The following is a 26,725-nucleotide window of genomic DNA, read 5'->3' on the forward strand; positions in this document are numbered from 1 at the left end:
TCCCGAAGTTTTCCCTACCCCGTACACGATTTGCTCAGACAGCATGTTTACATGCAATTCGTGTACCGAATACCTGGCCATCTGGTCCCGTCGCGGATTCACTTCCGCGGATGGGAGACCCTTGGTGGTAAAGCCCCTGCTGGAGAAGATCCTGGCAGCCGTGGGGGAGAAGGGTGAGGTCTTCATCCACAAGGTGAAGGCTCACTCCTCCACAGAACCTCGCGGTCAGGGGAACCAGCGAGCTGACGCACTGGCGAGAGAGGGTGCCCAGACCAGCATTTTCTGGGACCTCTACGGGTCCGGACCAGTGGCAGCTGTAAAAGGCAGGGATGGGATCCAGAAGAGTGTAGGGGTAGCGCTAGCCCCGGACCTGAAATCGGTCCAATCTCAGGACCCTGCCCTGAGAGGGGTATTTAACGCGGTTAGCGAGGGGAAGAAAATGGAAGGCCCGTATGGTGCAGCATCCCTGTCCATAAGAGAGGGAATGCTGTTTAAAGAAGAGCAGTGGGTGGTGCCTCAGCAGCACCGGAGGGAATTCCTTCAACTGGCCCATGAGGGACCAGGAGCAGGGCACCCTGGGCCTGAGGTCACCTGGCAGCGGGTGGAACAAGCAGGATGGTGGCCAGGACTCCGGGAGGACGTCCGGGAGTTTTGCGCGAACTGTCTTGTGTGCACGGCAAATAACCCCGATCCTCACAGGAGGAAGGTGCCGATGGGACACGTTAGGAGGGTAGAGGGACCATGGCAGTCAATCCAAATTGACTATATCGGACCCTTACCCGCCACCCAGGGAGGCTATAAGTACTGCCTCGTTCTGGTGGACGTGTTAGTCATAAATGGGTTGAAGCCTTCCCCTGCCGAACAGCCACAGCGTTAGGGACTGCGAGAATCTTGGTGCGGGAGGTGTTCTCGAGATGGGGACTGCCCCAGTTCGTGGAATGCGATCAGGGAAGCCAGTTTACCGGCCAAGTAATGCAGAACACCCTGATGCTGCTGGGCATTCAGGGGAAATGGCACGTAGCCTACAATCCACAGTCATCGGGGATTGTGGAGCGGATGAACCGCACCTTAAAAGAAAAAATGAGGAAAGAGATAATGGGTTCGCCCCAAAGGTGGGCAGAAGTCCTGCCTCTTGTCCTGATGGGGATCCGCTCCAGCCAGTCGAAGAGTACGGGGTACTCTCCGCATGAGCTCATGACCGGGAGGGTCATGAGAACCCCCACCCATGTCCTGGCCCCAGTCCTAACGGAGGGGCAGCTAAGGGAGGTGAATTGGGACAAATTCGCCCGCACGCTCCTTGAACGCCTCCAAAGGATCTATGAGGGGGCCGCAGGTAACATGGGGAGGCAGCACCAGGGAAATAGGATGCTGCTCGAGCCCAGTAAAGCCCATCGCTGGGAGGTAGGGGATCTAGTGATGGTAAGGAACTTCGCCCGTGTGGGGAGTTTTGAGCCACTTTACATGGGTCCCTACAGCATCGTAGATCAGGCCAGCCCCATGGTGTATGCTGTGAAACTGCCCCGGCGCACAAAATGGTTTCACATCAATCAATGTAAGCTGTTTAAGCTGGAGGCAGGGAAGCAGGCAGCGGGGGCTGAAAAAGGCAGCAAAGAATTAAAAACTGCAGGGGAGCTGCAGCCGCAGGTCACACAGGCTGGACGAGCAGCCTGCGTGAGGGGAGGAGTTGTCCCGTCCACACGGGAGACTCCCCCATTGTTCTGGGACCCAGAAGGGGAGGAGCCGGAGGTCCTAGGTCCTGTCCCTGGTCACCCAGAAGGGGAGGAGCCGGAGGTCCTAGGTCCTGTCCCTGGTCACAAGGAAGCCGAGTCGGAGGACGAAGGTCCCGCCCCCGACTGCGGTGAAGGGGAGGAGCCGGAGGTCTTAGGTCTTGCCCCTGAGTGCAGCATTAGAGGGGTGGCGTCTGGGGGCGGAGACTCTCAACCTGGAGTCCCAGGTAGTGGGGAGGTGCCTGCCGCTGACCCAGAGCCTAGGGAGGCGGAGCCTGCGGGAGGAAGCCCACAGCCGGCAGTCGTGGGGAAGCCACGGACTGCAGCCAGGGCCAAAACTCCAGCCAAGGGTCCGACCTACGAGGAAGCCTCATATGTGGTGACCCTTAGACGGTCAAATAGAAAACCGCAACCGAAGAAGGTTTGGTCGCCGGTTTTCACAAGAGGGACCCCCCGGAAGAAAGCTGTGAGAAGTTTAAACGGTCCACAGCCAGTAGCCACAGGCTGCCAGGGACCAGCAGCTGAGACCGATGTGGGAACGCAGCAGGGGGAGGCCTGCGACGGTCCCCGCAGATTATAAGCTGGCCGCCCGGAGACGGGCGGCAGATGTATACATTTATATAGTTTTGGGTAATAAGGTTTAGTTTATTGTAATTTTAGAAAATAAGTAATGTGGTCTTCTGGAAGTATGGTAGCACTTTGGAGCGGTAGAATGTGGCAAGTTTTAAGTGAGCTAGGGTCGCAGGACCCACTCACCCCGCACCCAAGCCGAGGAGCCCAGGGAGCCCGGCTCGAAACCTTTTTTTATCTCTCCGTCAGATCATAACAAGATGACGCCAGTCGGAGGCATCATCCTCGCGGCCCTGGTGGGCCTCAACGTCGCCTGGAGAGGAGAAACGGAGGATCACCGTATCTTTGGATGCTCCGGGGAAACTGCGCCTCTGGCCCACGACGGGCAGGGCCTGCGCGAAGCAGAGGAAGTCGCTGGGTACACCCACGAGGGCAACTGGCCCGGATGGCTGGGCTCAAACGCCACGAAATATTCAAGCGAAACTGGCTTCACATACGGGGAGGTCTCTTTGTCGTGTCCTTGGATCAAGATCCAGGCCACGCAGATCAGTGCGACTGTGGGGAAACGTATTTGCCTAACCTGCAGGGGGTACGTCCCCCTGGATAGGTGGTGGTGGCTCAGGAAACTGAGCAGGGACATGGGGAACCCCAGAGGAAAGTGGGAAAGGTTAGGGAACAACACTCACCGGACTATCACAGGGACCCAGGGAGGGTTGACAGTGTGCTGGGATAAATGGTGGGAACCAGATCAGGGGATTTATGTGTGTATGTGGGGTTCAGAGAAAGTCTGCCCCACAGGTGTTTCCATCATTTTCCACAGCCAGTGGCAAGATAACGGGAGGGGGATAGACTGGGAATTGCGCTTGGACGCATGCCCGGTCCCCTACTCCCCAATCGCGGTTAATGCCACTGAGCTAGTGACCCGCCCCCGACAGCCCCTGCCCACGACCCAGACACCACGGACGGTAGCAGAGGGATGCCCCACCACCACCAAGGGACCAGGGAATGGGTTAGTATTAGTTCCCACTGACCAAATGGCCTATCAGGGGGTCCATTACGCGGTGGCCTCGGTCATCCTCAACCTGACCGAGGTGCACCTGCCGGAATGGTGCCCCGTAGAGACGGCAAGGCTGTATCAGGCCCTGCTGAAAGAGACCCTGCAGATGTTTTACGAGTTTGACTTCGCGGGGGTCAATAGAACCGAACTCTACACCGAGGGCCACAAGGAATGGGAGCAATTGGGGAGACAAAGAAGGGGCGCCGTGAACGACTGGTTCACAGGGTTTAACACTGGGTCGTCCATCATAAATAGTATGGACGACATTGAATTGCAACGGCAGGTTAACGGGTTAAAGACCCAGTTGAGGGGGATCCTCACGGACGAAAATCGGGTGGTGGGTTCGGCGCTCCATGAGGACCAGGCTATGACTCTCCATTTAAAAGAAATCATAGCAGAGCTGGAGAAGCAGGCTCGGACGGTCAACGCTCTCATTAGGGAGGACAGGAACGCCTCAGATCAGGCTGCCCAGAATGAGGTGTGCGTACTATACGGAGCATGGTTGCTGGGCGAGGGCCGCAGCAATCTGGAGGACTTAAAACAGGGTTTGGTCCCCTCCTGGATCAGTAACAAACACCTCGCAGCCCTCCACCCCTTTGAGAACGCGTTGAGTCCGTGCCAGCTCCGGCTCGCTTCTGAGGCCTACCCAGTCCCGGTGGACTGTGGTCGCTCCAACCACACCATCATGGGGGTCGTCGTGCGGATCCCAGTAATGAGTAGGGCGGCCCGACCTGCGCCGGTGTATAGGGTGGTGAACATTGGAGTCATTCGGTGGGGAGCACACGTCCGTTTCGCAGAGGTCCCACCCTACGTCATTAAGTGGGAGCATGCTATGATGGGGACTGACCTCTCGGGGTGCCGTAGCCAGGGAGCACACATAATCCTGTGTCCCCAGCACTTGAATGCCTATTCAACACCACAGTGCGGGTTCAGTTCTGCTGACGCTAAGCCTATCAATTGCACCATGGAAGCCATGGCACAGGACCATGTTCCCCCATAGGTGGCATACATAGGAGGTGGGACATATTGTGTCGCCACCGCAGCGTCTCACTACCGGCACGGACAGCACGGCTGGTGCGCGGTCAGTGAAAGCAGCTTCTGTTTCAAACCCGAGGCAGTAGTTCAAGTGGCACAGCTGCGGATTATCCCGATCCCTGAACCATCCACTGTTCACCTCACTGTCAAGGAGAACTTCATCGATCTCCAGAAGTACGTGGCCCACTTTGGTTTCACAATTCCCCCTCTCCCAGAACATTTAACCGAACTGCTGAAAGCAGTTACTGTCTCTCAGAAGCACTTCTTTACTTTAGAGCAGAAAACCACCGACATAGGGGCAAAAATCCAAGACATAGTGGTTCCACCATGGTGGGACCTTTTTGATAATATAGAGATCCCATCATGGGTCAGACTGGCTTCCCACATCTTAGTGGTGTGCCAGGTAGGGGTCGTTCTGTACCTGGTCTGTGTCCAGTGTAGGAGGAAGGGACACGACAGGGAGTTCCCTAGTCAGCGGAATTGGCGGGGCCACTATGTCAGCATAAACAGGGACTCGCCCGTGTAGCTAAATGTTTTTATTCCATCTGTTTTTGGTATATTATAACAAAGATTGTGTTGCGTCGGGTTATGACTCTAAGGTGAGTCTGTACATAGCATAAATGTTTCTCTGGTAGGGGATATCTACTCAACTCCGTTTTCGGGATGAGGAAAGTGCGTGTGCGAGGTACACTCCATAGTCAGGTAAACTATGGGGAAGGTCAGTTGGGGGGGGGGGAACGGATTTATGCTCACCCTAAAACATTCATGATACAAAAGACGATTTGAGATGTCCATTGTATCACAGGGGGGACTGTAGGATTCGCAAAAATCCAGGAAAATACAGTCTACATTGTAATACCCCTGAAATGGCCACATTTTATGAACACAAGATGGAGTTGGCAGATCACATGACTCATTTCAGAAGGACATACCACTGCAGTATCTTACAGAAACCTGAGTCACCACCGATTAGAAGATTCCAGAACTGACTGCAATAGATATGGTGAAATGGTTACAGTAGTAACGAAGTCAAGACAAAAGTATTTACACCTCAAGGTGTGTTAATTGCTAGAAAAATGCAAACCCATCTCTGAAATCGCAGAGCACAGACAAAACCTATTATCTGTACCTAACTCAGAGGGACACAGGACAGATCCCATTAGTTTCATTTACAAGACATTAAATTAAAGTACCCACTTTTGTCAAAGCAGCCTGCCCATTACTTTAACAAAAGAAAACCCCTGATTTGGCGCCAAGATAAGGGCAAGAAAACAGTATAACTGTTGGGGGAAAAGAGACATAAAAAAAAAACACAGTTTTCACACAGACACGAGGTCAAAGGCAGAGCGAATGGAGAGGTTCGATTACGGTTTGAGGAGCATGGAGGGCCTACAAGTTTGAGCAGGAGAGCAGGTTCAGGAGCCGGTCCCATAAGGAAGATTGGAGATCCCGGACGATACAGGAGCACCAAGGTCAAGGACAGTTTTAAAAACCCTGGTGAGCATAGAGGCCCAACTCCACCTAGCTGATCTAGTTGAGGTATACTGTAGAGACGGGAGGGTTTTTAATATTAAGGGCTTTGTAATTCGGGAGTGTTATTCATCCTTCGTTGTGCCGTGCGCTTTCTCCACCCCCGTTTTATTATATCGCTGATCTAGAATTGATGTATTATGATAGTCAAAGTAACTCTTGTGTGTTAAATTTTAGTTCCCATTGAGAGGCGTGTTCATGATTTTTGTCTGCATTGTTCCTTCATTCTCTATGTTTTATTCTCCTTAAAATAAAGATACCTTTGATTTAAAACTTACCTTGTCTCACCTGATCCATTTGTCTTCCGAGTCACAAGTTGGGCCAACACATCAAGGTGGCCTGGCAATAAGCCCAGTGTCTAGAACCGGTGAGGGGGGAGCGCTTCGGAACCGCTCACGAGCAGTGTGAAATCAAAAACCGATCTCGCACACCACAAGCTCGTTAAAACGACCCCTTGCACTATTCCAATGCTATCCTGGCTGGCCTTCCACGTTCTACCCTCCGTAAACTTGAGATCATCCAAAACTCTGCTGCCCATATCGTAACTCACTCCAAATCTCGTTCACCCATCACACCTGTACTCGCTAACCTACACTGGCTCCTGGTCCGACAACGCCTCAATTTTAAAATCCTCATCCTTGTTTTCAAATCCTTCCATGGCCTCGCTCCTCCCTATCTCTGTAGCCTACTCCAGCCCTACAATCCTTCAACATCTCTGCGCTCTTCCAATTCTGGCCTCTTGTGCATCCCCGATTTTAATCGCTCCACTATTGGCAGCCGTGCTTTCAGCTGCCTTGGCCAGGAGCGCTGGAATTCCCTCCCTAAACCTCTCTGCCTCTCTACCTCTCTCTCCTCTTTTAAGATGCCCGTTAAAACCTACCTCTTTGATCAGGCTTTTGGTCATCTGTCCTGATATCTCTTTCCGTGGCTCGGTGTCAAAACACGTTTTTTTATTGATACCACTCTTGTTAAGTGCCTTGAGACGTTTTACTATGTTAAATGCGCTATATAAATGTAAGTCATTGTTGCAGTAATTGTGTATAATTGCACATTTTTCATTGTATAAGCTTCTGGTTTGGATTTTGACTTCCTTTTGCAATTTGTTGCCCCCGTATTTGAGATCTCTAACTTGTTTGCAGCTGCAATTTAAGTTGTTGCAACCATAATTAAGAAGTTTGGGAAGAGGAAGAGGAATATCTGAAGAGGCATGAGAGGGAGGTGCACTTATAACTGAGGCAATCTTGCCCAGCCGCCCATGTCTACAGACCAAAGCACATTGATCTCGACATGTCTGATAAAATCTGCCTTCAGTGTCGACACTTCATCAGTCACGGAAACATTTGTATCTCCTCAAATCAGACATGCCAACAGGTTCCACAATAGGGACACATCTACAGGCGGCTGCCGATTTGACTGCTGTCGTAAACTTTTATGCCCCTGGATCCCGTCAAGCAATTACAGGGGATTTTTGCCAGCTACCTCAACAAGCAATGCACGGATGCATGGAACAGGAGACAGATGCCTTGTTTGCCAGGACAAACTCCTTCATCATTTTTTCTATGGGAAGCAGCCAGCAACACGAAAGAACCCAGTACTTTTTTGGTTTCCCTAAAGTGCAGAGCATTATTGAGGTACACATCCTACCCCCAATCCGATAGTCTTCACAAACAGAAAGTGGTTTCATTCCATCAATGCAACCATATTGGTGACCATAGCCACAAATTTACATGTGGTTGACTTTCTAAAGTGGCCTAGCCAGCCACTCCAATCAACTAGGAATGAGCAATAAATGTCGGCCTTGCCAGCGACGCCCACATCCCGAGAATGAAAGATTATGTACTTGAACGCCTACTACTCTATCAGTAGTCATATCGCCTTCATTTTATGTCAAACTGTCACATTACAATCTGTTGCACTATGTCATCATACAAAGAGGCATTACCATGGAGAGGGAATGAGAACACCCAGCCACAATCATCGGCAGGGAAGGTCACTGAGACTGAACCTAAAGTCATGCTTACTGACCCTGAGTTGTGGACAGGAACAGCCTTAAGACTTACCAAGACTTTCACTTAAATTCCTATTCCACACAAAGCACAAACAGTCCTGTCCACATATATACACAATAAAGTGGACCGATATCCTATTCCCACCATTGTCCAGTGCCCTATCTCAACTACCATGAATAACAATCCATTCCTCTGCTGCTATCTTATTCCATTCCATCCCACACTCTCAGGACATAGTTCAAGTAAAATCCAGTCATTTCTTATGGGCACCTATACAAACAAAATAACTTATGTTAGAATTCTTCCTCTTCTTAGGCAGTCCTTCGGAACTGAGGATGACTTGCTTCCACATTAAAAATGAGTTCTCAGGTGACTGATGAGTCCAATGTGAGACCTACAGTCTCTGTCACAGGTGGGGCAGATGGTGGTTGAAGGGGCGGGTGGGTGGGGAGCTTGGGTTGACGTGCGCTCCTTGCGCTGCTTGCACTTGGCTTCCACTTGCTCCCGGCGAAGAGACTCGAGGTGTTCGGCGCCTTCCCAAATGCTTCTCCTCCACTTTGTGCAGTCTTGGGCCAGGGATTCCCAGGTGTCAGTGGGGATTGATATACCTTAAATAACTACAGATACTGGTAGTTATAACTCAAACAGTTGGCTTTTATTAGCTTAGAACTGGACAGAACAGAACACACATGTTAGCCTACTGACCAGCTTCTCAGAACTACTAGGAGGCGGAGCCAGGGGCAAAGTAACAGTATCAGGACAATCAATGGCACAGCAGAGTGGTATACAGTACATCAGCATTCCTGGCCAACCAAGAAAACAGCAGGGTTACAATAGATTACAATAGGAAACTATACACAGGTAGAATAAGGTATATACTTATAAGACTTATTTCACCACATTCACCCCTCCTATAAGTTAAGTCTGACCGGGGGTTTTACAGTTCGTAGTGAGCGATGTAGCGTCGGTCGAGGAACCTCCTGGGGAACTTGCTCAGGTTCCTCCGCCGTCCTGGCGTCTGCTGGGTTTTCCAAAACGACGTTTTGTACGTCTTGTACCTCCGGGCATCCCACCCCCACAGGCGGCGCATCACGGTGCTCCACACCCGCATCTTCGCTAGCAGCATCGCTCTCTCTCTCTTCTCCTGCCAGAGCCAGGTCCTTTATTGAAACAGTATCCTCACGTCCATCAGGGTATTGGATATATGCGTACTGAGGATTGGCGTGGAGGAGCTGTACTTCCTCCACTAAGGGATCAGTCTTATGACCTCTCACATGTTTTCGTAACAGCACCGTGCCCGGGGACATCAACCACCCGGGTAGTGAAATACCTGAGGAAGATTTCCTGGGGAAACCGAACATCCTCTCATGAGGAGTAGCATTTGTTGCGGTGCACAGCAGAGACCTTATGGAATGCAGTACATCGGGGAGAACTTCCTGCCAGCGAGAGGTCGGTAGGCCTTTCGATTTTAAAGACAGGACGACTGCCTTCCACACTGTCGCATTCTCCCTCTCAACCTGCCCATTGCCCCGGGGGTTGTAGCTAGTGGTTCTACTAGTAGCAATCCCTTTTGATAGTAAGAACCTGCGTAACTCATCACTCATAAACGACGTTCCTCTGTTGCTATGGATATAGTTGGGCATACCGAACAGACAGAATAAGTTGCAGAGGCTTTTGATTACCGTAGCACTGGTCATGTCCGGGCAGGGAATGGCAAAGGGGAAACGAGAGTATTCGTCTATAACGTTGAGGAAATAGACATTACGATCAACCGATGGGAGAGGACCTTTGAAATCAAGGCTTAGGCGCTCGAATGGCCGAGTTGCCTCGATGAGGTGAGCTTGTTCGGGCCTGTAGAAGCGGGGTTTGCATTCCGCACAAACGCGGCAGGCTCTGGTCATCGTTCGGACCTCCTCGATGGAGTAGGGTAAGTTGCGAGACTTGATGAAGCGATTCAATAGGGTGATTCCTGGGTGGCAGAGTGCGTCGTGGAGACTTTGGAGCTTGCCAGTACTAAGGCTGGCACATACACCTCGAGATAGGGCATCGGGTGGCTCGTTGAGTGCTCCTGGCCTATACATAATATCGTAGTCGTAAGTGGACAGTTCTATCCGCCATCTTAGGATCTTGTCATTTTTTATCTTGCCTCTCTGCTTCGTGTTAAACATGAAGGCCACAGACCGCTGGTCAGTGAGGAGTGTGAAACGTTTGCCGGCGAGATAATGTCTCCAATGTTTGACCGCCTCGATAATTGCTTGTGCTTCCTTCTCAACGGAAGAATGCCTGGCTTCAGGACCCTGTAGTGTACGGGAAAAGAAGGCTACCGGTCTCCCGGCCTGGTTAAGGGTTGCAGCCAACGCGAAATCAGAAGCATCGCTCTCTACCTGGAAGGGTATCCTCTCATCTACAGCACATATCACGGCCTTTTCAATGTCCCGTTTGATGTTGGTGAATGCCTCCTGCGCTTCTACTGATAGAGGGAAAAACGTCGACTTGATAAGGGCTCGGGCTTTGTCCGAGTAGTTGGCCACCCACTGAGCATAATAAGAGAAGAATCCCAGACACCTTCTTAAGGCCTTAGGGTTATGTGGCAGTGGTAGTTCTTTAAGCGGGCGTAATCGTTCAGGGTCTGGCCCGATTACCCCATTCTCTACCACACAGCCGAGAATACACAGATGAGTAGTGTTGAAAGTACATTTGTGCTCGTTATAGGTCAGGTTTAGCTTTTGGGCAGTCTCTAGAAATTTAGTGAGGTTCCGGTCATGATCCTGTTGGTCGCGTCCACAGATAGTAACATTGTCCAGGTACGGAAATGTTGCCTCCAACGCATTCTCATCTACCATACGGTCCATTTCCCGTTGGAAAACGGAAACTCCATTCGTGACCCCGAAGGGTACCCTAAGGAATTGGTACAGGCGCCCATTTGCTTCAAAAGCCGTATAAGGACGGTCATCTACTTTTATGGGGAGCTGGTGATAGGCAGACTTTAAGTCAATCGTGGAAAACACACGATACTGGGCAATCTGGTTCACCATCTCGGAGATGCGAGGCAAGGGATAAGCGTCTAGTTGCGTATATATGTTGATGGTCTGGCTGTAGTCGACCACGAGCCGTTTCTTTTCGTTAGTTTTAACCACCACTACCTGAGCACGCCACGGGCTATTACTATTTTCGATGATACCCTCCCGCTGTAGCCTTCCTACTTCTTCTTTTATAAATTTTTTATCTTCCGAACTGTACCGTCGTCTTTTGGTCGCGATAGGTCTACAGTTCGGGGCGAGGTTCGCAAACAGAGATGGCGGGCTTATCTTTAAAGTGGAGAGGCCGCAAACTGTGAGCGGGGGCTGGGATCCGCCATATGCAAGTGTGACGCTCTCGTGGTGGCACTGGAAATCTAGGCCTAGAATTAGTTTCACGCAGAGCTGTGGCAACACAAGGGCCTAGAAATTGAGTTGACGCCGCGCCAGGGCTTTAGCGCTGGAAATTTAGCGCCGGCGCTAATTCCCTTGCGCGCGCCAAAAATTCAGTAGCGCCGCGCCCAGACGGCTGCCGGCGCTACTGGCGGGCGTGAGTGCCTCCCAATGGGCGCTGAGTGCCGCATTGCGGCGCTAATCCGGCGCTGCGGCACCCGATGCGGTGCGGCAGGCTGGGGAAGTGCAGGCCTCCTCCTCCCATTAAGGAGGCGCTGCCTTCACCCGATCGCTGGCCGTTTGATTTTTTCAAAAATGAGCCTGGCACCTCGGACAAGTGCCGGGCTTGCAGGCCAGACGCAGCTGTTCCGCGGGGGGGGGGTGGTGGAGGAGTCCGGGGAGGGAGGTGCGGGCAGGCGGCCGGCGGGAAAGCGGCCGGCCGCCGCGCGACCTTAATGCGCCGGCGCTAACTTGTGTAAGACTCGGTTGCCAGAGTCTTAGTTGCGGCTGCCACGGGCGAGGCGGCCGCAACTGAATTTCGGCGTTCGGGCGCGTTGCCACGGCAACCGGGACGCTGCGCACACCGATGACGTCATCGGTGCCGGCGCAGCGCAACCAGCTAACGCCGATGGCAGCGCCGAAGTGAATTTCAGAAACGGCTATCATTGCGGCGCTAGGCCCTCTAGCGCCGCAAAATGGGCGCTAACCCTACTGAATTTTCAGCCCAAGGAGTTTAAAATCTTTATACTCTGTGCCCTTAACAGTCAGTGTTACTTTACAGAAACCGCTTACCTCCGAAGTGAGGGACTTAGATGCCATCGCAACTTTGCTCCGGGTAGGGTACACCTTTAGTGAGTACGGTTTGATGAGGCTAGGGTGAATAAAACTCTCAGTACTCCCGCAATCGATTAAACACTTCGTCGGGTGTCCGTTTACCTTAACGTCCATCATATACTTTGATAGTGGATGCGGTCTGGACTGGTCAACCGTGACTGAGGCTATCGTAGATCCGTAGGCGGCCGCTGAGACGGTATCAAATTCTGGGACCACGTGTAGGGCCGCGGAGACTGTATCAGGTACGGGATTCCCCTTACATACCTTGCTGAAATGTCCCCATTTCTTGCACTTGAAACATGTGGCATCTTTCACAGGACATCGGTGTCTGGGGTGCTTGAGCTGGCCGTAGAAGTAGCATCTTGGTCCGCGGGACATCGCTGCAGTGGTGGGGCTGGGTGGAGACTCCCGTGGTGTAGGGCTGGTCCGAGGCCCAGGCGGAGAGGATGGCGCCTCCTCGCTCGGCGTGCACGAGGCTGAGAGGGCCGCATGGCCTGACGCATAGGTCTCAGAGTTCTTCTGCGCCACATCCAGCGATCGAGCTGTAGCCACGGCCGTCTTTAGATCCAGAGTGTCCCTTTCAAGCAACCTCTGCCTAATGTAATTCGATCGAAGGCCCGATATAAACGAATCGCGAACTGCTTCTTCCTGGTACAAAATGGCTGTCACGGCCTTGTAGTTGCAGTCCTTCACCAGGGCCTTTAGATTCTGTAGAAAATCATCCAACAATTCCTCCGGTAGTTGCCTGCGGGTAGCCAAGAGATGCCTGGCATACACCTCGTTAACAGGCTTCAGGTATTGGGCCTTGAGAGTCGCGAGTGCATCCTCGTAGGTAGGAGCGTCCTCGATTAGCGAGTAGGTCCGATGACTTACTAGGTTAGTCAGTAGGCCCAGTTTGTTGGCCTCATCATCGAGCGATGCAATGAAATGTTCGAAACACCGGAGCCAGTGTGCGAATTTCTTCGATGCGTCCGCCGAATGTGGGTCACTGTCTAGACGCTCCGGCTTCAGGAGTCTGTCCATCCCTGGAAGTAGTAAGCTAATAAAATTGATATACCTTAAATAACTACAGAGACTGGTAGTTATAACTCAAACAGTTGGCTTTTATTAGCTTAGAACTGGACAGAACAGAACACATATGTTAGCCTACTGACCAGCTTCTCAGAATAACTAGGAGGCGGAGCCAGGGGCGAAGTAACAGTATCAGGACAATCAATGGCACAGCAGAGTGGTATACAGTACATCAGCATTCCTGGCCAACCAAGAAAACAGCAGGGTTACAATAGATTACAATAGGAAACTATACACAGGTAGAATAAGGTATATACTTATAAGACTTATTTCACCACAGGGATGTTACACTTTTTCAAGGAGGCTTTGAGGGTGTCCTTGAAGCGTTTCCTCTGCCCACCTGGGGCTCTTTTGTCGTGTCAGAGCTCCAAGTAGGCTTGTTTTGGCAGTCTCGTATCGGTCATGCGGATGATGTGACCCGTCCATCGGAGCTGATCAAGTGTGGTCAAAGATTCGATGCTGGGGATGTTGGCCTGAGCGAGAACACTGACATTGGTGCGCCTATCCTGCCAATGGATTTGCAGGATCTTGCGGAGGCAACGTTGACCGTGGTACCTTTCCAGTGCTTTGGTAGAATACAGGCAGTAAGACATCCCATCAGGCAGGGCTCACATAGCAAGAAATTAGAATGTTTTTTCAGGTCATCCACACCAGTTATGCAGCTGAAATTTGTAGTGTATGTGCTTTAAGTCAGAACTACTTTTTACAGCTCCTGTATACTGTAGTACCGGCAGTGACCACACCGGTATATAAGCTGTGTGCATGCCTCTGTACCCCAGTCTAGAGATTACCCTCCTCCAGTAAAGACCTGTTATTTGTTTATGTACCGCATCCGTGTAATTATTTATCCACTGAACCACGGGTCTAACAGTGGCGACGAGTGTTGATGCGAATCTACCTGCAACATAAAAAATTATTAAAAAATAGTCGAGTCCAGGAACACGGGCATCGACCGCGAGCAACCGCCCAGCAGTCAGGCAGGGATCCAACTTCGTTGGGGAGGCTGTGGAGAGCCGGGTTTGGTTCCCCAGCCACAACGAGCAGTAAGAGACCGACGACAGGTCCAGAGCAGACCCTTCCCGAGCAGCGGCGGCTAGAGCCGACCGACGGCAGAGAGAGAGAGCCGGGCAGCGTCGACGGGGTAAGAAAGAGGGTGAAGAGAGCAGGGCGCAGCCGGGGGTTGATCACCGAGCGGCATCGAGGAAAAATACTGCAAGCCGGAGAGAGAGAGAGGGTAAGAAACAGCCGGGTTCTAGACTGAGCGGCGTCGACAAATATCAAGAGAAGAACGCGCAGAGCACAGCCAGGGATCACGGGCTGATCAGGGTCCGCGGGGCAAAGCAAGGGGAGATGCCATTGAGCCGCGGAGAAGCAGGGAGAGCGCGGGAGACGCCATTGAGCCACGGAGAAGCAGGGAGAGCGCGGGAGGTGACATTGAGCCGCGGAGAGGAAGAAAGAGCATGGGAGACACCATTTTGCGAAGCCGCAGCGGAGAAGACGGGCGAGCGCGGGAAGGAAGGAAAGCGCGGGAGACGCCATTTTGTGCCAGCGGAGAAGAAGGGGAAGCGCAGGAGGCACCATTGGGGATAGTTAACGCACAACCAAGGATGCCGAAGAGTGGCAGTATCTCTACGTTCGACAATGAGGTCGAAGATTGGGCGACATATGTGGAATGTATTGAGGTGTACTGCAGGGCGAATGAAGTGCCAGATGCTAATAAAGCACTGGTTCTGTTAAATTCCATGGGTGCAAAAACTTATGGGTTACTGCAAAATCTAATAACCCCAGAGAAGCCGGTAAACAAGAATTTCGAAAGCATACTAGAAATCCTACAGGACCACTTAAACCCCACACCACTGCTGATAGCAGAATGATTTAAGTTCCATAAAAGGAACCAACACAAAGACGAAAGCAATGCTGAGTACCTAATGGAACTGCGCAAGCTATCGAAATACTGCCAGTTTGGAGCGGGACGAGCAGACACGTTAAGGGACAAGTTTGTGTGTGGGCTACAAAGTGAAGGAACCCAGAAACGGCTTCTATCCGAAAAGGACCTTATGCTGGACAAAGCTTTCAGTATGGCAGTATCACACGAAGCAGCCGCAAGGGGCGCTGCAGAGATACAATGGAGACCGCAAGAATATGGCACCAACGAAATGACCTATGGAACAGGGAAGTGCTATCGCTGCGGCAAAACAACACATGACCAGAAAGATTGTTGGTTCAAGGACCAAGTGTGCAGACAGTGTGGGAAAGCAGGACACATAGCAAGAGCCTGCAGGTCTGGGAAGAAAACCAACAGTAAGAAATCTCCACAGGAGAAGTACAAAAAGGTACACCAGGTGATGGACAGTGGTTCAGACGAACAGAAAAGTGACACAGACTCCGGAAGCAAGGAGCTGGGTTGTCTGAAACTACATAATGTAACCGAAATGGAGGATCACCAGACTAACTGGGTTACACTCAAGATAGACGGAGTCCAAGTGGAAATGGAATTGGACACAGGGTCAGCTCTAACAGTCATAAATCAAAGAGACTACAAGCGGCTATTTTCACACATACCCTTGAAAGCTACAGAGATTGTCTTGAAGACGTATACGGGGCAAAAAGTCTACCCCAAAGGAAAAATAAGGGTGAAAGTGACATATAAAGGTCAGGAAATACCTAAAATGGATATATATGTATTGCCAAATGGAGGACCACCACTGCTAGGACGTGAATGGATCCGGAAGTTACATTTAGATTGGCATTCCATACAGGCACTGAAGGTGGAGGCCAAAAAGGATGACGACGTCACACCTGGACGACTGTCAAAAATGCTAACTGACGCAAAAGAAGTGTTCCAGGAGGGGTTGGAATACTAAAAGGAATAACAGCAACAATTAAAATAGAGGATAATGCAAGCCCAAAGTTTCTGAAGGCCAGACCAGTGCCTTATGCGATCAGACCAGCCGTCGAAGCAGAGCTGGAAGGGTTGGAACGTTCAGGAGTACTGTCCAAAGTGGACTGGAGCGAGTGGGCTACACCCATCGTTCCTGTAATGAAGAGGTCGTTGAGTAATACACCTGGGGAACCAAAGAAGGTCTGCATCTGTGGGGATTTTAAGGTGACAGTGAACCCAGTCCTTCACACGGTGCAATATCCGCTTCCACGAATTGAGGATATTTTCGCCTCGCTATCTGGTGGTAAACGCTTCACCAAAATTGATCTAGCCCAGGCGTACCTGCAAATGGAGGTAGAAGAAGCTTCGAAACAATACCTCACGATCAACACCCATAAAGGTCTCTATCAATACAACCGGCTGGTGTTTGGAGTAGCCTCGGCTCCGGCTATTTGGCAAAGGGCGATGGATCAGGTCCTGCAAGGGATTCCAGGGACCCAGTGTTGTCTGGACGACATCTTGGTCACGGGCGAAAATGACGGTGATCACCTCGCTAACTTGGAGAAGGTGCTCGCCGGTTTAAAGGAATATGGGCTACGAGCTAATCGCCACAAGTGCGAGTTTTTCCAGAAGCAGATCTCGTATTGTGGCCATGTTATTGATGAAGAGGGATTACATAAGTCCCCTGACAAGATTGAGGCAGTAGTCAAGGCTCCAGCACTGGAAAAAGTGTTACAACTGAGGTCGTTCCTCGGGCTGGTGAACTACTACCATAAGTTCTTACCAAATTTGTCTACAGTATTACACCCACTGAACACCCTACTGCAAACGGGGGTACCATGGAAGTGGAATGACGAATGTAAACGAGCTTTCCAGAAGTGCAAAGAATTGATCATATCAAAAGAGGTGTTGGCCCACTTCAACCCAGCACTACCAATTCGGTTGGCGTGTGATGCATCACCCTATGGTATTGGAGCGTTGCTATCGCACAAATTCCCAGACGGGTTGGAGAGGCCAGTAGCCTTTGCGTCTCAGTCACTAACCTCAGCCGAGCGCAACTATGCCCAGATTGACAGGGAGGCCCTCAGCCTAGTATGGGGAGTAAAAAAATTCAACCACTATCTGCATGGACAGAAGTTCACCTTGCTGACTGACCACCAACCACTTGTCTCCATCTTTAATCCAAAGAAGGGCATTCCGGTGATGACTGCACAACGGCTACAAAGATGGTCCCTTTTTCTAGGGGCGAACCAATATGAAATAGAGTATAAGGGCACAAAACAGCATGGAAACGCTGATGGGCTATCACGCCTGCCACTGCCTACTGCGGAGGAAGCACCAGCAGTGGACCCTATCGAAATATTTCATTCGTCGATAATTGAACGCTTGCCAGTAACTAACACGGATATAGAGAAGGAGACCCGCAATGATCCGACACTGTCTCGGGTATATGATTTGACGGTGAAGGGATGGCCAACACATGGCGACTCACTGTTGCCAGCATTCTCATCCAGAAGAGAACAGCTGTCAGTATGCCAGGGGACAGTAATGTGTGGATCCTGAGTGGTAATTCCACCCAAGTTAAGGGAGAGAGTGCTCAATGAGCTTCACGAAGGCCATCTGGGAGGGGTGAAAATGAAAAGCCTTGCTAGGGCTTATGCGTGGTGGCCGGGGATCGATCAACAAATCGAGGACCTAACAAAGAGCTGCTCAGGGTGCCAGAAGATCCAAAATGCACCACCACATGCCCCTCTACACCCATGGGAGTGGCCCTCCTCTCCATGGCAACGGGTGCATATTGATTTTGCTGGTCCATTCATGGACTCAATGTTCTTAATAGCAGTGGATGCACACTCGAAATGGCCTGAGGTGATAAAAATATCCTCCACCACTACGGAGAAAACGATTGCAGTCCTACGGACCATATTTGCCAGGAACGGCTTGCCAGAGCAGATTTGCTCTGATAACGGACCACAGTTTGTGTCCGAAGAGTTTCGGAAATTTATGAGAAGGAATGGGGTAAGGCATTACACATCCGCCCCGTATCATCCAGCCACAAATGGATTGGCTGAGAGGTTTGTACAAACCTTTAAAAAGGCAGTAAGGGCCATGTGCGATGATGATATTCCACTACAGCATAAGGTGGACAATTTCCTGTTAGCCTACAGAAATGCGACACATGCAGTTACCAACCAGACCCCAGCCATGCTGTTCTTTAACCGAAGGTTGAGATCTCATCTGGATTTACTCAGACCAAATGTGTGAAGAAATGTTGAGGATAAGCAATTCCAGCACATCAATGAGAAGCCGACAAGGAGCTTCAATGTAGGACAACCAGTCTTGGCCCACGACTACTGAACAGAGAAATGGCAACCCGGAATGATATGCACACGGCAGGGGCCACTAATGTACACAGTGGGTGTCGGGGAGAACATTGTGAGACGCCATGTCGACCAGATCCTAGCGTCACAGGAACGAGTCAACCCCATGTCTCGCGTACCTGGGGGATGAACCCGACATACCGGTAGCATCTACCCCAGAAACAGTAGCAGCGGAAACTGATGAACTAACCGATGACAGGGGGCCAGAATCGCCTCCGCACCAAGAACAAGACACTCAGGAAAGGCGCTATCCAGAAAGGATCAGGAAGCCGCCCCAAAGACTGAATCTATAAATGGACTATTTCAGTTAAATGTGCATGTTAAAGTGTTAACTGTTATTTGAATATTGTGGGTACTGTTAATCTAAAAGGGGAGGAATTGTAGTGTATGTACCTTTAAGAGAGAACTACTTTTACAGCTCCTGTATACTGTAGTACCAGCAGTGACCACACCTGTATATAAGCCTTGAGCAGGCATCTGTACTGTTAGTCTTTAGACTACCCTCCTCCAGTAAACACCTGTTGATTGTTAATTTACAGCCTCCGTCTAGTTATTGAAAAACACCATACTTTAAGATTCACAGATTCAACACATATAATGATGGTCTTCCTCAAGTACTGTAAGAAAACTCATGATATTTCACTGGTGTTCAGAATTGGTCCAAGCTTCATCCAGTACAAGCTAGATGAAACAGCTCCTGAATGGCATTATATCCCCTGCTTACTTTTTGAGTTACATTACCAGATAAAGATAGCCTTTCTCCCTATTACTATTTTAATTTGCATTGGAACCTCTTGTGATTAATCTGTGGGCAGATTCTCATATTCAAGTGACAGAAGAAGAATACAAGGTCTGCAGATGATAACATCCCACCACTCCTGGACCACACACATTTATGTCTCCATTCCTTATGCTTATTTTGAGACTCAGGTTTTGCTTCAGGACATAGAAACATAAACATAGAAGATAGGAGCAGGAGTAGGCCATTCGGCCCCTCGAACCTGCTCCGCCATTCAATGAGATCATGACTGATCATCCAAATTCAGTACCCTGTCCCTGCTTTCTCCCCATATCCCTTGATCCCTTTAGCCTTAAGAAATATATCCAACTCCTTCTTGAATATATTTAATGAATTGAATATATTTAATGAATTGAGTAAAATTATTAGAGTAAATTCGAGCTCTTCCCTGCAATAGAAGGTGTTTGCAGCGAGAGATATTAAAGCATAATTTTAAGTGAACTCCTAAGGTATGATGTAAAGTTACCAGTCTGTGCAACTATGAACAGCTGTGTTGTTTAGTATCAGTTCCACTATATCAATTGGTAGAATTTATCTTACTTTTTAAATGATTAAAAAGTTAATTTTTGGTTTTATTTTAAATATAGATTTTCTGCGCAAAGGCACTATTTGCATTTGATCCAGGTTTTCTAAGCTGTGAAGCTTTTTAAAGCTTGGCTCAAGTTCAAAATGTTGTATAGTCTACATATAGGGAACACAATTGCTAATCCAGTTTAAAGTTTTTTTTTTAATGTTTTGATGTCATTTTTATAACTATTATTACAAAACTGAAGTGGGCGACAGACCACACAGGATGAAGTTGAATTTGTGATCCTTGTCATAAGTTTATTTCCTTTTAGCCCATCCAACATAAGTCTGAAGCCTGGACTACTTCAGCCAGAAACCTGAAGGAGGCCAGTTTCTCCATGAGGAGGAGAGGATTGTGTTGGAAGATCTGAAACTGGAGAAAGAGAAAAACAGTCGGGAGATGAAGGAGAGGATTGAGAAGATAACGGAGGAAATCTCATCGCTTTCAGTTACTGTTCAGGATATTGAACAAGAGCTGAGTGAACAGGACAGCATGAAGTTTTTAACGAAATTCCCGGAAACTGAGAAAAGAGCGAAGCGAACTCTCCCAGAGCCGCAGAAGGTTTACCCTTTAATAAATGTGGGGAAGTACATTGGGTCACTGCAGTACAGAGTGTGGAGAAAGATGCTGACGGTGATTAATACAGCTCCAGTCACCTTGGACCCTAATACAGCCAGTCTTTACCTTCTCCTGTCTGAGGACCTGAGCACCGTGAGAGACACCGGGAAATGGCAGCAGATCCCCGACAATCTGGAGAGATTTGAGCCCTGTCCCTGTGTCCTGGGATCGGAGGGATTCACATCAGGGAAACATTCCTGGGAGGTGGAGGTGGGGAACAAGACAGTGGTTTCTGGGCGTGGCCAACGAGTCCATCAACAGGAACGGGCAAATCACCCTGGATCCAGGTAATGGATTCTGGGCAGTGGCGCTGAGAGATGGGAATAAATACTCGGCTTGTGATGGACCATCGAAACCCTTAGCGCTGAATGTGAACCCGAGAAAGATTCGAGTCTGCCTGGATTATGAGCGAGGGAAGGTGTCCTTTTATAACTCAGATAACAAGTCCCATATCTACACTTTCACTGGTACATTCACTGAGAAACTCTATCCTTACTTCAGTCCATCTCTCACTTGTATGGGGATAAAAACACAGACCCGCTGAAAATCTGTCCCCGGACAGTAACAATCCAGGAGGATGAGGGTTTTATCCCTTAATAAAAATAAAACAGCTTCTTTTACCAGGCACAATATTCCCAGACTCGGCACCTCCGGCGAGACCGCGCAGGCAGCCTGAAGCTTACTGGAAACCCGCGGTGCACCAGCCCGATACTCCACCAATTGACTCACCCGGTGAATGCCAGGTCCCGGCAGTGGAGCAGGAGTCTGGGAAAATCCCACCTGATAACATCGATAAATACCCGCAGGGTCTGGGAAAATCCCACCCCAATAATCACTGATAAATACCTGCAGGGTCTGGGAAAATCACACCCGATAACACCAATAATCACCGATAAATACCCGCAGTCTAAGGATAAGGGGTAAGCCATTTAGGACAGAAATGAGGAGGAATTTCTTCACCCAGAGAGTGGTGAACCTGTGGAATTCTCTACCACAGAAGGCAGTAGAGGCCAATTCATTAAATATATTCAAGAAGGAGTTGGATATATTTCTTAAGGCTAAAGGGATCAAGGGGTATGGGGAGAAAGCAGGGACCGAGTACTGAATTTGGATAATCAGCCATGATCACATTGAATGGCGGAGCAGGCTCGAGGGGCCGAATGGCCTACTCCTGTTCCTATCTTCTATGTTTCTATGTCACAGGGAGGGAAAAGGCCTTGTGGAGTAAATTGTGGGCCTTTTTCATTCACGTGGGTTTATCGATTTTAACTGATTGGAAACATTGATGATAAAGTAATGATGCAACGTTGAATTATGAGAATTTTACACACTGTGCCTTTATCGTGAAAATGAAGGCAAAAAGGAAAAGGAGATGGGGTAGCATTGCTGATTAAAGATGAGATTAACACAATAGTAAGGAAGGATATTAGCTCTGATGATGTGGAATTTGTATGGGTAGAGCTGAGAAATACCATGGGGCAGAAAACATTAGTGGGAGTTGTATACAGACCCCCAAACAGTAATGGGGATGGCATTAAACGGGAAATTAGAGATGCGTGCAATAAGGGCACAGCAGTTATCATGGGTGACTTTAATCTACATATAGATTGGGCTAACCAAATTAGTAACAATACTGTGGAGGAGGAATTCCTAGAGTGTATACGGGATGATTTCCTGGACCAATATGTCGAGGAACCAACTAGAGGTCAGGCAATCTTAGACTGGGTATTATGTAATGAGAAAGGATTAATTAGCAATCTTGTTGTGCGAGGCCCCTTGGGGAGCAGCGATCACATATGATAGATTTCTTCATTAAGATGGAGAGTGAAGTAGTTGACTCAGAGACTAGGGTCCTGAATTTAAATAAAGGAAACTACGATGGTATGAGGCATAAGTTGGCTAAGATGGAGTGGGGAACATTACTTAAAGGGTTGACGGTGGATAGGCAATGGCAAACATTTAAAGATCGCATGGATGAACTACAGAATTTGTTCATCCCTGTTTGGCATAAAAATAAAACAAAAAAGGTGACTCAACCGTGGCGAACAAGGGAAATTAGGGATAGCATAAGATCCAAGGAGAGGACATATAAATTGGCCAGAAAAAGCAGTAAACCTGAGGATTGGGAGCAGTTTAGGATTCAACAAAGGAGGACAAAGGGATTAATTAAGAGGGGGAAAATAGAATATGAGAGTAAGCTTGCAGGAAACATAAAAACTGACTGTAAAAGCTTCTATAGATATGTGAAGAGAAAAAGATTGGTGAAGTCAAGCGTAGGTCCCTTGTAGTCAGAATCAGGGGAATTTATAATGGGGAACAAAGACATGGCAGACCAATTAAATACATACGATAGCAATTAAATACATACTTTGGTTCTGTCTTCACAAAGGAGGACACAAATAACCTCCCAGAGATGTCGGGGAACATAGGGTCTAATGAGAGGGAAGAATTGAATGATATCAGTATTTGTAGGGAAATGGTGTTAGGGAAATTGACGGCACTGAAGGCCGATAAATCCCCAGGGCCTGATAATCTACATCCTAGGGTACTTAAGGAAGTGGCCCTAGAAATAGTAGATGGTCATCTTCCAAAATTCTATAGACTCTGGAATAGTTCCCATGGATTGGAGGGTAGCTAATGTAACCCCAGTATTTTAAAAGGTGGTAGAGAGAAAATGGGGAATTATAGACCAGTAAGCCTGACATCGGTAGTGGGGAAAATGCTAGAGTCCATTATAAAAGATGTAATAGCAGAGCACTTGGAAAACAGTGACAGGATCGGACAAAGTCAACATGGATTTACAAAAGTTAAATCATGCTTGACTAATCTACTGGAATTTTTTGAGGATGTAACTGGTAGAATAGATAAGGGAGAACCAGTGGATGTGGTGTATTTGGACTTTCAGAAGGCTTTTGATAAGGTCCCGCATAAGAGATTGGCGTGCAAAGTTAAAGCACATGGGATTGGGGGTAAGGTACTGACTTGGATAGAGAACTGGTTGGCAGACAGGAAGCAAAGAGTTGGAATAAACGGGTCTTTTTCTGAGTGGCAGGCAGTGACTAGTGGGGTACCGCAGGGATCGGTGCTAGGACCCTAGCTATTCACAATATATATTAATGATCTAGACAAGGGAACTAAATGTAATATCTCCAAGTTTGCAGATGACACAAAGATGGGTGGGCGTGTGTGCTGTGAGGAGGATGCAGAGCAACTCCAGTATGATTTGGACAGGTTGGGTAATTGGGCGGATGCATGGCAGATGCAGTATAATGTGGATAAATGCGAGGTTATCCACTTTGGTGACAAAAACAGGAAGACAGATTATTATCTGAATGGCAATAGATTGGGAAAAGGGGAAGTGCAACGAGACCTGGGTGTCCTTGTGCACCAGTCACTGAAGGTAAGCATGCAGGTGCAGCAGGCGGGTAAGAAGGCAAATGGTATGTTGGTCTTCATAGCGAGAGGATTCGAGTACAGGAGCAAGGATGTCTTGGTGCAGTTGTACAGGGCCTTGGCGAGACCACACCTTGAGTATTGTGTGCAGTTTTGGTCGCCTTATCTGAGGAAGGATGTTCTTGCCATGGAGGGAGTGCAGCGAAGATTCACCAGATTGATACCTGGGATGGCAGGAATGATGTATGAAGAGAGATTGGGTCGATTAGGCTTATATTCGCTAGAGTTTAGAAGAATGAGAGGGGATCTCATTGAAACTTATAAAATTCTAACTGGACTAGACGGACTAGATGCAGGAAGGATGTTCCCGATGGCGGGGGAGTCCAGAACCAGGGGTCACAGTCTAAGGATAAGGGGTAAGCCATTTAGGACAGAGATGAGGAGGAATTTCTTCACCCAGAGAGTGGTGAACCTGTGGAATTCTCTACCACAGAAGGCAGTTGAGGCCAACTTATTAAATATATATTCAAGAAGGAGATAGATATATTTCTTAAGGCTAAAGGGATCAATGAATATGGGGAGAAAGCAGGGACAGGGTACTGAATTTGGATGATCAGCCATGATCTCATTAAATGGCGGAACAGGCTCGAGGGGCCGAATGGCCTACTCCTGCTCCTATCTTCTATGTTTCTAAGAATTTTTTTTACCAATTTTTACGAAAATAATTGAATTAAAATTGCCGGACAGCATGTTGTTTGCATTACAATAAAAGAAAAATGAGTTTGTGGCATTTGTCCTGCAAAATATGTGTGTGGTGTTTTGTAATTAGTTATTGGATTTATAATAGTCACTTTTCTAGTGGTTACAGTATTTATGTATAATTACTTTCATATTCATTGAAATTGCAAAGTAGCTTACTAATTAACTATTTCAAATATATAATTATGCCACATCTTTATACAAGATTTGCTTAATTATGCAGTAATGCCACTCCTTTTGTACACATGTCTTATTAAACACTCTTACATTCACTCTTATGCTTCCTTGTAATTTACTCTTAAAATAGGAACTCAAATTAAGCAGCTTGCTCTCCTGTAAGCCTAGCTGAAAAACATCAAAAGAGCTTGTTGGAAAAAATATACAGTATTAAGCTTAAGTATTGCACCACACACCTTCACATATTTTTAGTTAAGAACATAGACAAACAATCCATTGTTAAAAGGTTTCGATAGGGTAGATACAGAGAAACTATTTCCTCTGAAGGAGGAACCAAGAAGGAGCGGACGTAATCTTAAAATTAGAGCTTAGGCCATTTAGGAGGGAAATCAGGCAGCAGTTTTTCACACAAAGGAATTCTCTCCTCCAGGAGTCTGTAGATTCTGGGACAAATGGAGCTTTCAAGACTGAGATCGATAGAATATTTTTAGATAATGGTATCTAGGGATCTGGAGCTAAGGCGAGTTATTGGAGTTGAGGTACAGAATAGCCATGATCTAATTGAATGGCTGAATGGCCTACCACTGCTCCTATGTTTCTAAGAAAATATATACTATAGCCTAAAGACTGAGTGAGACTCTGCAGGAGATTAGGTTGCCTGAGGTGTCCATATTCACAATATGTTACATTTAGTGGTCCAAGCAAATGCGGTACAACCTGATTCCATGATTGTGCAAGTTCAGAGTAAAGGACTCCACCTTAGCAATTGCTAAATCTGCAGAAATTCAAGCTTTGTCAGAATGGCAGAGATATCCTGCTTGAACGTGTTCTCGAAAGTAACCAATTATAGTATCGCTCCAGAGAATATGTACCAGTGAACCATCTGGCACGGAGTGGCCACAGCTTTCATTCCTCTCCAGCAATCAAATTTGATACATTTTTACCCACACTCCAATAGCACTCATCAAAATATTGAACTGGACCAACTCACTGAACTTCATTCGGCTGTTATGCATTTCCCTTTAGATTATGGCATCCTCCATTGCTCATTGTTCATATTAAGTAGTTATTGTTTTAATCCAGCAATCACATCACAGTCCACTTTTTCCCATAACAACTAATACTTAGATGTGTGTGGTTAATTTTACCTATTGGTTAATGTGAATCCAAGAATAAAGCAGAATTGGCTGCCTTGTTGCATATAAGAAATGAGGAGAATAATTTCAACATGTTTGTATCTATGTATAATCACCAGTTTGTAATTTAAAGTCCTTTTGAACGGTTTATTTACTGAATGCTGAGGGACTTAAATAAATATTTTGATGTCAAATTGTTTATTGTCAATTCAAATTTTAATATGTTATAGCTAATGCCAAAGGTTCTCAGTCATACAGTGATACAGGTATAGTCCTGTCAATAAATGAACAGCGACCTCTTGACATTAGACTGTTCGGGAAAATCTCAATTCTGTTCACTAGTGAGCACCCATATATTTTACCTAAATGAAATCCACTTTACCCGTGTGCAATTTACCAGATTATTTATCCAGATTATTTCTTAGCCCTATTATTTAATATGTTCAGATGCTTCTGGAGCTAAGATATCACTGGACTTTCTAATTAGCACCCACTGCCGTAGGCACTAAATCTAGCAGAGGACAGGAAGAATTATAAGCAACGCCAAAGGAAATTTCAGATATTCAGTGATTAGAATCACAAGTTTGTTTCTGTGCTGGTAAACTAGTTAACAGCAGTTATTGATTGTGAACAGCAGTATTTGCTCCACCAACATTGCCCGCTACTAATTTTTCCTTAAATACTCTGCTCATTGTTTGCTCCTATTTGGAACAGGAGTTAAAATAATGGGAGTGCAGCAAATTCTTGGCAATTTTCAGCATGAGCAGCAT

General features: G+C 48.0%; 1 pseudogene; it reads left to right on the forward strand.

Annotated features, from left to right (window-relative positions):
- The window catches only part of LOC147121155 (zinc-binding protein A33-like), a 189,878-nt pseudogene extending 168,791 nt beyond the window's left edge, over positions 1-21,087 (forward strand).
- Positions 21,088-26,725: the final 5,638 nt, after the last annotated feature.

The sequence above is a fragment of the Somniosus microcephalus genome, chromosome 3 (assembly GCF_052327205.1).
Source record: "Somniosus microcephalus isolate GS21.2 chromosome 3, FLI_Smic_1.0, whole genome shotgun sequence".
Taxonomy (NCBI): domain Eukaryota; kingdom Metazoa; phylum Chordata; class Chondrichthyes; order Squaliformes; family Somniosidae; genus Somniosus; species Somniosus microcephalus.